The sequence below is a fragment of the Protobothrops mucrosquamatus genome, unplaced genomic scaffold, assembly GCF_001527695.2.
Source record: "Protobothrops mucrosquamatus isolate PMUCROS unplaced genomic scaffold, P.Mucros_1.0 scaffold3988, whole genome shotgun sequence".
NCBI classification, from domain to species: Eukaryota; Metazoa; Chordata; class Lepidosauria; order Squamata; family Viperidae; genus Protobothrops; species Protobothrops mucrosquamatus.
In genome coordinates this window covers 18,042-29,262 of record NW_015389926.1, presented here as the reverse complement: position 1 = coordinate 29,262, position 11,221 = coordinate 18,042, and the positions used below count along the sequence as shown (strand labels likewise).

Below are 11,221 nucleotides of genomic sequence, written 5' to 3'. Positions count from 1 at the left end.
TATTCCACTGACAGTTCAGAAGAAATTGTGATTTGAGTTCACGGAATTGAATACACTTATGCTGATACCCCTTGAAAAGTGTGTACAGTACAGAAGGATGTTGACACACAAAGGTTGAGATGGCAATGTAGGGTAAAATTTGACAACTGTCTTATTGAGCTGTAATTAGATCCGTGACAAATATTCAAGTAGCTTCTTAACCTTTGAGAAGCCCTTTGGCATTTCATCAATCGCATTTTAAAGAGTTGTTAAAAGTGCAGTATTGCAGGCAGACTGTCCGCAGCCTGGAGTTCAATTCTGACAGCGCTCAAGTCTTGACTCAGCCTTCCATCCTTCTGAGAATGTAAAATGAGAAACCAGATAGTTGCGGGCAATATGCAAATAATGCTTATCTTGTAAATCTCCCAGAGGGTGCTGTAAAGCACTCTAAGGTGGCATATAAGTCTAAATGCTATTGTTATTTTACTGGCACCGTTGTGACTGAAGGTCTTTCCACACTCAAGAGATATTTAGCGTTTTCTCCCCATGGGAATCCTTTGATGTCCACGGAGATGTCCATTAACAATAAAGCTCTTTCCACACTCAAAGCATTTGTATGGTCTTTCTCCAGATGGATGCTTATAAAGACTTCCCTTCTCATAGAATCCCTTTCTACACAGAGACATTGATATGTAGCCATGTCACTTGGTTTCAGTCTATACCGCAGGGGTGGCCATTTGTATCTCTGTCACTTTCCTGGGCCGTTCGGGGCTACGAGAAGCTGGCAGGGTTGATTTTCTTTTGATCCCTGGTCACATGGCCAAACAAGAGCCGAACTGGCACCGGTTTTTGCTTTTGCTGAAATCTGCTACTGACTGGGCTCCAGTGCTAAAATTATTTATGTATTTTAAAAAAAATATTTTTTGTTACTCTCTAGGGTTTCTTTGCAAGCTCTCTGGGAACTGCTCAGCTTTTTAAGTACTGTACTTTGCAAACTATTGTGATTGCAAACTATTGAGCTTTTATTTTGGAGATTAGCATATATTACTGTAGTTTGTAGGTTTTAAATTTAAATTGCACCCAGAAGTTATTTTATTATTATTATTTACTGAATTTATATACCGCCCTATCTCCCTTACGGGACTCAGGGCCGTGAACAGGCGATAATAAAAACCACGATAAATATACGCAAGTTTCTGTTCTAAAATCAAATTAAATAACAGGCCTGCTCTAAAATACCCCATACAAAACCCCCACTAAAACATAATCAAACTACGCCAGGCTAGCCACACAGAATAGATGGGCCTTCAGGCTCGGCGAAAAAGGCGCAGGTCCGCAACTGTACGTAGGTCAGGGGGGTAGGTCATTCCAGAGGGCAGGAGCTGCCACAGAGAAGGCTCTCCCCCTGGGGGTCGCCAGCCGGCACTGACTGGCCGACGGCACCCTAAGGAGGCCCTCTCTGTGGGAGCGGACTGGTCGAAGGGAGGTGTTTGGTAGGAGGCGGTCTTGCAAATACCTAGGTCCATTGCCATGGAGCGCTTTAAAGGTTGTTACTAACACCTTGAAGCGCACCCGGAAGGCCACAGGCAGCCAGTGCAGCTCGCGCAGGAGAGGTGTTACATGGAAGTATCTAGAGGCCCCCAGGATCCCCCGCGCGGCCGCATTCTGAACTAGCTGGAACCTCCAGGTGCACCTCAAGGGGAGCCCCATGTAGAGAGCGTTGCAATAGTCCAGGCGGGAAACGAGGGTTCGAGTGACCGTGCGTAGAGCATCACGATCCAGAAAGGGGCGCAACTGGCGTATCAGGCGAACCTGATGAAAAGCCCCCCTGGCCATGGCTGTCATATGGTCGTCTAAAGACAGCCGAGTATCCAGGAGGACGCCCAGGTTGCGGGCCCTCTCCGCGGGGGCTAATGACTCGCCCCCGATAGCCAGGGATGGAGCCAACTGGCTATGTCGTGACGCCGGAAACCACAGCCACTCGGTCTTGGACGGGTTGAGTCGAAGCCTGTTCCTCCCCATCCAGTTGTGGATGCCCCATCACTGCAAGCTTTTAAGAAGAGACTGGATAGGCATTTATCAGAAATACTCTCTTCTGTGACCTGTGGGTTAGACTAGATGAGCTCAAGGTCCCTTCCATCTCTGCTACTATTGCAAGCTGAGAGTTCTGCAAATTCCTCTCCCATCTCCCTCTGGATGCCTGGTTGGAGACTTTTAAGCGAATTAGTGAGAATTTTGTTTTTTGTTTTTTTAAAAAAACAGTAACTGCAATGGCTCCAAGCTACATTGGAGGCAATTTAGTTCCTGAGCACGCCAGATTGGACGAGTGTTTTGACTTACCAGCCAAATGGCCAGACTCCATTAGGTTCGTACCTCAGGGACTACCTATAAACAGTCTCCTGAATGGATTCTTTGATGGATTCTTTGATGTAGATAAAAGTTGCTCATCTCATTGAGGCTCTTTCCACATTCCAGGCTTTTTTAGGGCTTAACTCCTAAGTGATTTTTTTTTAATGTTTATACAGTTTTCCATTCTGACTGAAGCTCTTTCCACACTCCAGGCATTTATACGGTTTTTCTTCCAGTGTGGATTCTTTGTTGTTTAGAGAGGTTTCCACCATCAAATAAAACACTTTCCACACTCCAGGCATTAATATTGTTTTTCTCCTTAGTGGATTTTTTGATGTCTATACAGGCTGCTCTTCCAAATGAAGCCCTTTCCACACTCCAGGCATTTATAAGGTTTTTCTCCTGAGTGGATTCTTTGATGTTTATCAAGGCTGCTGCTCTCATTGAAACTCTTTCCACACTCCAGGCATTTATACGGTTTTAATCCCGTGTGAATCGTTTGATGTTGATTGAGACTTCTTGTAGTATTGAAACTCTTTCCACAATCCAGGCATTTAAATGGTTTTTCTCCCGTGTGAATCCTTTGATGTTTATTGAGACTTCCTTTAGTATTGAAGCTCTTTCCACACTCCGGGCATTTAAAAGGTTTTTCTCCTGAGTGGATTATTTGATGTCTATTAACAGTGCTCTTCTGACTGAAGCTTTTTCCACACTCCAGGCATTTAAATGGTTTTTCTCCTGAATGGATTTTATTATGTCTATGAAGGGTACCCCTCAGACTGAAACTCTTTCCACAGTTCAGGCATTTATAAGGTTTTTCTCCTGAATGGTTTTTTTTATGTCGAAATAAGCAGTTCCTCTCACTGAAGGTCTTTCCACACTCCAGGCATTTATACAGTTCTTTCTCTCCTGAGTGGATTTTTTGATGTTCACTAAGGTTGCTATTCCGTCTGAAGCTCTTTCCACACTGCAGGCATTTATACGGTTGTCTCTCTCCTGAGTGGATTTTTTGATGTTCACGAAGGTTGCTGTTCCGTCTGAAGCCCTTTCCACACTGTAAGCATTTATACGGTGTCTCTCCTGTGTGGATTCTTTGATGTACCAAAAAGCTGCTCTTCTCACTGTAGTTCTTTCCACACACCAGACATTTATATGGTTTTTCTGCTCTGTGAATCCATTGATGTCTACGGAGCTGTTCACTCGCAGTAAAGCTCTTTCCACACTCCAAGCATTCATATGGTTTTTCACCAGTGTGAAACCTCTGATGTTTCTCGAGACATCCTCTCCGATTGAAACTCTTTTCACACTCCAGGCATTTAAATGGTTTCTCTCCAGTGTGGATTCTTTGGTGTCTATCACGATAGTCCATCCGACTGAAGCTCTTTCCACACTCCAGGCATTTATATGGTTTTTCTCCTGTGTGGATTCTTTGATGTGCATAAAGGTGTCCCGTCTGACTGAAGCTCTTTCCANCACACTCCAGACATTTAAATGGTTTCTCTCCAGTGTGGATTCTTTCATGTTTATAAAGTTCTCCCCGCTGAATGAAGCTCTTTCCACACTCCAGGCATTTGTGTGGTCTTTCTCCTGTGTGGATTCTTTGATGTTTATAAAGCGTGCTCCTATGATTGAAACTATTTCCACACTCCGGGCATTTATACGGTTTTTCTCCGGTGTGGATCCTTTTATGTACATAAAGGGTGCCCCTCCAACTGAAGCTCTTTCCACACTCCACACATTTATATGGTTTCTCTCCTGTGTGGTTTCTTTGATGTACCAAAAAGCTGTTCCTCTCACTGTAGTACTTTCCACACACCGGACATTTATATGGTTTTTCTTCTCTGTGAATCCATTGATGTCTACGGAGCTGTTCACCCAGAGTAAAGCTCTTTCCACACTCCAAGCATTCATGTGGTTTTTCACCAGTGTGAAACCTTTGATGTCTCTTGAGACCTCCTCTACTATTGAAACGCTTTCCACATTCCAGGCATTTAAATGGTTTCTCTCCAGTGTGAATCCTTTGATGTATATAAAGGTGTCCCGTCTGCCTGAAGCTCTTTCCACACTCCAGGCACTTATGCCGTTTCTCTCCAGTGTGGATTTTTAGATGTTTATAAAGGATTCCCCTCAGATTGAAGCTCTTTCCACACTCCGGGCATCCATAAGGTTTCTCTCCAGTGTGGATTTTTCGATGGTTTTTAAGAGCTTCATTTGCTTTGAAGGATTTTCCACATTCCGGGCACTGATATTTCTCTCCTCCCTCCTGGATTCTCTGGGGATTCCTGGGTCTCCCGCCTGTCCCGAAGGAGTCTCCGCCCGTTTCCTGCTCCCCGCTTCTCCCTCCAGGCGGCCTCCTTTCCCGGAGTCCCCTTCGGCTCATCCCTTCCGGGCCTTCCCCGCCGTCTCCTCCCGGGGCTGCTCCGCGGGGCCTCCTCTCCTCTCGGGCGGCGCCTCCTTCCTTCCTCCGCCGGGCTCGCCCGTCCTCCTGCAGGGGCGAAGGGAGAGGAGGAGAGGCGGGTCATGGCTTCGTCCCTTCCCCAGAGGGAAGTCCTAGGCCCGCCCTCCCGCCCGCCTTCCCGGGGAGGAAAGCCGAAGCCTCCTCCTGTCATCAGCATTTCCCGGGCAAGAACGAGACGGAGCCGGCCTCCCTCCCAGCGCCCGTCCCGCCAAACCAGGCCTCGGGCTCCTCCGCCCTCCCTTCCCCGCCAGAGAGCCTCTCGGACTGCGACTCCCAGCATCCCTTGCGCCCTACCTGGCTCCGAGCCCCTCCGCGACCGAATCAATAAGGGCGCCTCAGTTGTGTTTGTTCCCGGAAGTGGAGGCGGGACTTCGCTGCGAGGTCTGTTCCTGGTTAATCTTCCTCTTTCCTTTCAATGGACCGCCCCGAGGAGTCCTCCTGCCAATCGCTGCCCTCCCCAGAGCGACCAATCGGCGTCCTCATTAGTCGAAAAAAGCCAGTTGGCGCCTGCGCAGTAGCGTAGGTTGTATTCGTTCCGCCCCGGAGGTGAGGCGAGCGGCTCCCTTTGACCTTTGGGGTCCCGTCTTCTGCCCCCCCCCGCCCAGCCCCCCCCCGCATCCAGGCCGGCGGAGCTGAGGGGCCTCCCGGGGTTCCCTCCCCGCCCTCCCCCTCGAGATCTCTCCCTGGGTAGGGCGGGGGGGGAGTTGGGGGGGTATCCAAATAGGCGAAATCGGGGAGGGGGGCGCCTCCTCCCTCCTTCCTCCCGGGGGGGGCTCCGGCCAGGCTCCCCCCCCCAGGCAGCCCCTCTCCCGCCTCTCAGGGAGGATCCCGCCTTTCTTTGGGCTTCGCTCTGCGGAGCTTCTGCCCTCGCTTGCCTCGCTCTGCGCTCCTTCCCGTTGCATCGCCTGCCTTGCTCGGCTGGGAGGGTTTTCTCCCACTAAGGCTTTTCCCAAAGGTCCCCCCCCCCGTTCTGCCCTGCCAGGAGGAAGGAGGGAAGGGGGGAGGAAGGAGAGGAGACCGTTCCCAGCCTCTCGGGGGGGGGGCTTCGGACTGGGGAAGATGTGGGGTGCCCTGTAACATCTAAGGCTGCTCCCCCTTTTTAGGCATTGCTTTGGGAGAAGAATACACACGCACACAAACAAACACAAACACACACACACCGAGGGTGGCAGGTGTCTCTCTTCCTCAATCTTCATTCTTCCATTGCAGGCCGGAGAGATTGATGTTTCTGCGCAGGATCTTGGCCCTTCCTGCCACTTCCTTCCTCTGGGCAGAGAGAGCTCTGAGTCGGTTCCTGGGATCTGTTGCAGCCCCTCTGCCATCTTAGGAGTCCTAGCCCTGAGTGCCAGGACTGGGACTACATCCATGTATAGTCAAACCCATCTTTTACTTTTGCAATATTTGTTATGCTTTTTCATAGACCGAACCCCACTCTGACATCTTTGACCCTAATAAAGGTTGGATTAGGAACCAGTTGAGTATTTCCAGGGCAGAACATTCTTCAGTGGAGTGAGAGGCTTTATTTTGAGTTGAACGATTCCCAAATTTATCTTCTGTGTTTGCAACACTTTAGCAGACTGAATGTAACTTTAGGGTAAACCAAAAATACAACAGTGCTGTTTTCTTTCCTTGAAAAGGCAAAGTCTTATCTTGGGGTTGGGGAAATGCTGGCTGGCAGCTGAGCAGTTTTTCTACCCTATTGGGCCAGTTTTGGAGATTAGTTGCAGGACAATTTTGACCTCGGTGGGTTCCATTCTGGGGGCTATTCTGGGCTATTTTTAAAGGGCTGTAGACTGTCCTTGGCTATAAACCATTTATTTGGTGATTGAAGTTATAGTTCTGGAAAAAGTGACATATGTTCAGTTTGCGAGCATTGCAGATCCCCGTGGTCATGTGACCAAAATTCAGGCTCATAGCAACTGGCATGTATTTCTGATAATCCCACAGTGCCAGGCTCACGTGTTAGCAGCTGCACTAATTCCCTTAACAACTGCAGGAGATGGCCTGACAACTATGGCAAAAAAAACAACAACATGGTAACATGGAGTGCAACTCGCTTAACAACGGTCAGCAACAGAAATTTTTGGCTCAATTTGGTCATAGGTGTACAGTTTGAGGTCAATATATCAATATATCAAGCTGTCACGAACAATAACTGCAAAATACATCACAGGGTCTGCACAAGGATTGTGTCAGTCAGGCCTCTCCCCTCTAGCTGCATTACCAGCCCCTCCCTCCCCAGACCCAGCTTCTCCTGTCCCGCCCCTTCTCTCCCAAGGACCCCTTTGCAAAATTACAGCTGAGGGGGGAAACCCCCTTCAATGCTTCTACCCTTAATGGATGGTTTTTTCAACCTCTGTTGGCCGCTTGGCACCCTGATGCCGAAGCTGCCACACAGGCACACATTTTCCTGCTATCTCCCCTTTGGAAGGGGCTTGTCAGAATCCAATTATATTTCATCTCTAGTTATCAACTATGGAAAACCCCATTTCTGCCTTTCTCTGGATTCTGTCATAAGATGAAGGGAAGGGGGTGAACAAAGGGGCTTTATGGCCCTCACTTCCTTCAGTATACTTCAAAGGGAATGGATGTGGATATCACCAAAAGGACTAACAATAACAATTGGGGCCATTACCTTTCATGTAATCCTTTCTGAAGTCTCTCCTCCCTGCAGTGAGGAAAAGGGGGTGGGAATGTAATGCCTGGAACTGTCGCTGGAAGAAGGGGGTGATGGGGTGGGGCTACTGGGGGATCCCTTAAAATCTTGAATGGGAGAGCTTGGACCCCAAGTCCTGTCTAGAACGCCTGCAACCAGCTTTCTCTTAATAAAGATGCCTGTTGGAAGAAATATTCCAGGAGTTCTGTCTTAAGATGCAAACTGGGGTGGGTCCTTACAGGGCTCCTGTTACAGCTGCTGCCTGGACCAGCCTGCCCTGAGACATAGATCCCGCAACCCTGGGCTGGCACCTATATAATTTCCTTCCTGCAGCTGACCGGCAAAACAATACACCTGTTTATCCGCCTGCACATTTGCCCCCCCCCCAACTTACCTATCCACTTCCATGGGAATCTGTAATCACACACCTGCTGAGACGTTGGAAAAAGGGCAAAGGACAACTAAGATGGTGAAAGAGCTGGAGACTAAGACAAATGAAAAACGGTGGCAGGATTTGGGTTTGGCTAGAGAAAAGAAGGACTAAGAGGATATGATAGTGTCCAATATTTGAGGGGTTTCCAAAAAGAAGAGGGAGCCAGAACAGAAACTGATCAAAGAGAGAAGCAACCTGGAATTAAGGAGAAACTTCCTGAGGACACACAATCAGTGGAATGACTTGCCTCCAGAAGTTGTGGGTGTTTCATCACTGGAGGTTTTTAAGAAGAGATTGGACAGCCAGTTGTCTGAAATGGTACATCGGTTCTCCTGCTTAAATAGGGAGCTTGACTAGGAGACCTCCGAGGTCCCAGCTCTAGTCTAAATTTGATTTTGCCTTCACTAATAACCAATGTCAGCTCTGAAGTATTCCCAGGAACTAATTCCAGCTTCAGCAGCTGAAGCATCAAACCCTGAAGACAAGGGGGGGGGGCAAAGGACGTCACACCCACCTTTTCCCCTCCAAATCAAGAACCAGCCCAACTTAATTAGCAGTCACATGATCGTTGTTGCACCCCAAGCAATTCACTTTCACAGCTCCATGATGATAAGCCACCTTGGAAGTGATTTTTGCAGACCGTGTCCCACATCCCTGAAAGAGAAGCCAGCATCTACTCAGGAATTTTTCAAAGTGGTTCTCTGGGATATCCAAGGGCAGGGAATTTGGGGGAGGTGCCCATTTATTTTCAAATGACCTATTTTATTACATTTGGACGGCAGCTCAACTCCCAAAGACTCTGGGTGCTTTACAAAAGAGAAGAATAAAAGGGGAAAAGAATGTGTACACCTGGGAAAAACACTTACTGCATTGCACACCAAAGCTCCCTGTTTGACACCTGCTTGACACCCCCCCCAACCCAGGAGCAAAGCCTCCTCAAAGAGTTATGTCACATTTCTTGGGTGAGGCACAGAAATCTCTGGGTGATGCCATTAGAGAGAGGAGGGGCCTGCAGCTCTCTTGGGGGCAACATGTAAGCAATGGGCCATCGCTGGCTTTCCAATTCCAGTCCCTGCCGTGCTTCCAGGTGCTAAAGAGGCTGGACCTCAATTAACCTTTTCCCAGATCAGCCATTAGTCAACTGAGCAGATGAACCATCCTCAAGTCAAACCCAACAGCCCGTGTCTTCACAAGCACTTAGAGGCATTTTCTGAACAGAAATGCATACTAAGCTGGTTCTTTTTTTAACTTTCCAGTGCTAGACAGCATCTCTTGCATTACCTGGTGGTCCCCCATCCAGGTCCCAACTAAGCCTAACCAAGCTTTACTTCCCAGGTCAGCCAACGATGTGCAGGGCCAGACTGAGAGTCCCCCGGCTGGAGAAGGTTCCCTGCTGGATGCTGCCCAGGGGAGTCCCTGCAGTAAGCCTCAATGGCAAGGGAAGCCCTCACATTTCCATGGCCTGTTAAATTTGGCTAGTCTCATGCCGGGTTAAGTTGGCTTCCAAAGAGCCTGTTGAACCAGGCCGGGGGTCTGGATGTGCAAACCCAGGAGTGGCGAAGCAGGTCGTGTGAACAGAGCATTGGCTCCTCAGGTAGGCAGGCGAAGGCACTGCAGACGCTGAATGGCAAGAAAGTGGGAGTTTATAGTATAGCAACATCTTGTTTCCGTTCACACAACACAACTCCCTCCAGAGGATCTAACATCCACATTCACACGTGCTAAGTGTGGCAGTGATGAGAAGGGCTGGGCCGTTGCCTGTCGTCCAAATCCAGCCCTCCTTACTTCCTGCTTGAGTTCCAGCCGGCCTCTCGGCTGCCCCTTTTCTGGGCAATCCTGGCTGCAACTGAAAGCCTTCCTGAAGGAGGAGAAGGAGCCAGAACCTGTCCTCTCCTAGGAATGCAGATCAGGCCCATGAAACAGAGACCGAGAATTCTTCCGGCCGATTCTGCTTTGCTCAACCTCCATCCTAAATACTGCGCCTGGTTTGGGCCCCTCAAATTCTGTGCAGGAGATTCAGAGGAGGACAAGGTGAACCATCGAATCCTCCCATTGCAGCAAAAAGTATTTAAGGGTACCTTTTTTTACCAAATAATTTCAATTTACTGTGAAATCAGTGGAAATTGATGCAATTAAACGGCATGGACAGTTTATTCTTGCATAATGTATTGGGTGTAAATTTCGAGTTATGACATTCTTCTAAATAAAACAAAATGACATGGACAAAATCACTGCATGTAGCCTTTACAGATTTTAAGCCTACATTTGATTCCATTTGAGGGAAATCTTGATGAAAGTGGAGAATACAGTATAAATGGATGTTACTTTTTCTCATTCAGCATTTGTATGAAATGTACTAACCAGCCTGGTACCTCTTTAGAAAAGTCTCACAGGGCTGTATTTAGACCTCCACCCTCTTTAAGTTGTACCTCCACTCCCCAACAGGTCATCTGACAGTCTCCTAGTTACACCACTTTTTTGAACATAGTTAAAAGAATTTAGGAGTTTTAGATATAGTCTTTTATAATGAATGATATGTTTTAGAATTAAATAGCACTTTTTTTCTTCTTTTCACAAAGGAAATACAAAAATAAGAGAATTGGTATGAATAAAATTGATAGTTATTTAAATGTAATTAACATTGTGAAAATCATAACTGAGAAAGATACTTTAAATATTGATGGGAAACTAAATTTTAACTATGAAAAACAGGATAGTGATTTATGAACTGAGGTATATTATTAGTAAAATATGATGGAAGATGTTTATATCTAATCTTGTATACATTAATAATAGTAAGAATGTCAGTTTAATGAGGGGAAAATGAAAAAATATGGGGAAGAAAGGAGGATCAGGGGGAAAATACTGGACTGTGTAGTAATGACTAGATTTACACTGAAGGCAATGTCAAATATGTGAACCCAGAGATGTTGTTTACTAAGTGTTAAAGATTGTAATTCTAAAAAAATTAATAAAACCTTATTTAAAAAAAATCTCAGACTCTCACAAGCCAAAGTAGAAACTGAGATGGAGGCTTCAGACATGGAAAAAACAACTCTTTAATCAGCCGAGAAAAGGAGCTGGGTGATCAGCCTCCCAACACATCGGCAGCACACCTGGGGGGGGGATAGTCCTTTTTATACAGTTTTGCCCAACGGCAACAGCACAGGACAGCAAAGGGACAAGGAAGTGGTGTGATTGCCTTTTAAATGGTTAAACCAGGGGTAGTCAACCTTGGCTCTTTTATGACTAGTGGACTTCAACTCCCAGAATTCCTGAGCCAGCTAAGTTGGCTCTGGAATTCTGGGAATTGAAGTCCACGAGTCATAAAAGAGCCAAGGTTGAC

At 47.3% G+C, this 11,221-nt stretch overlaps 1 pseudogene; it reads right to left on the bottom strand.

Annotated features, from left to right (window-relative positions):
• LOC107298453 overlaps positions 1–11,221 on the bottom strand; it is a 30,990-nt pseudogene that overhangs the window by 16,214 nt on the left and 3,555 nt on the right.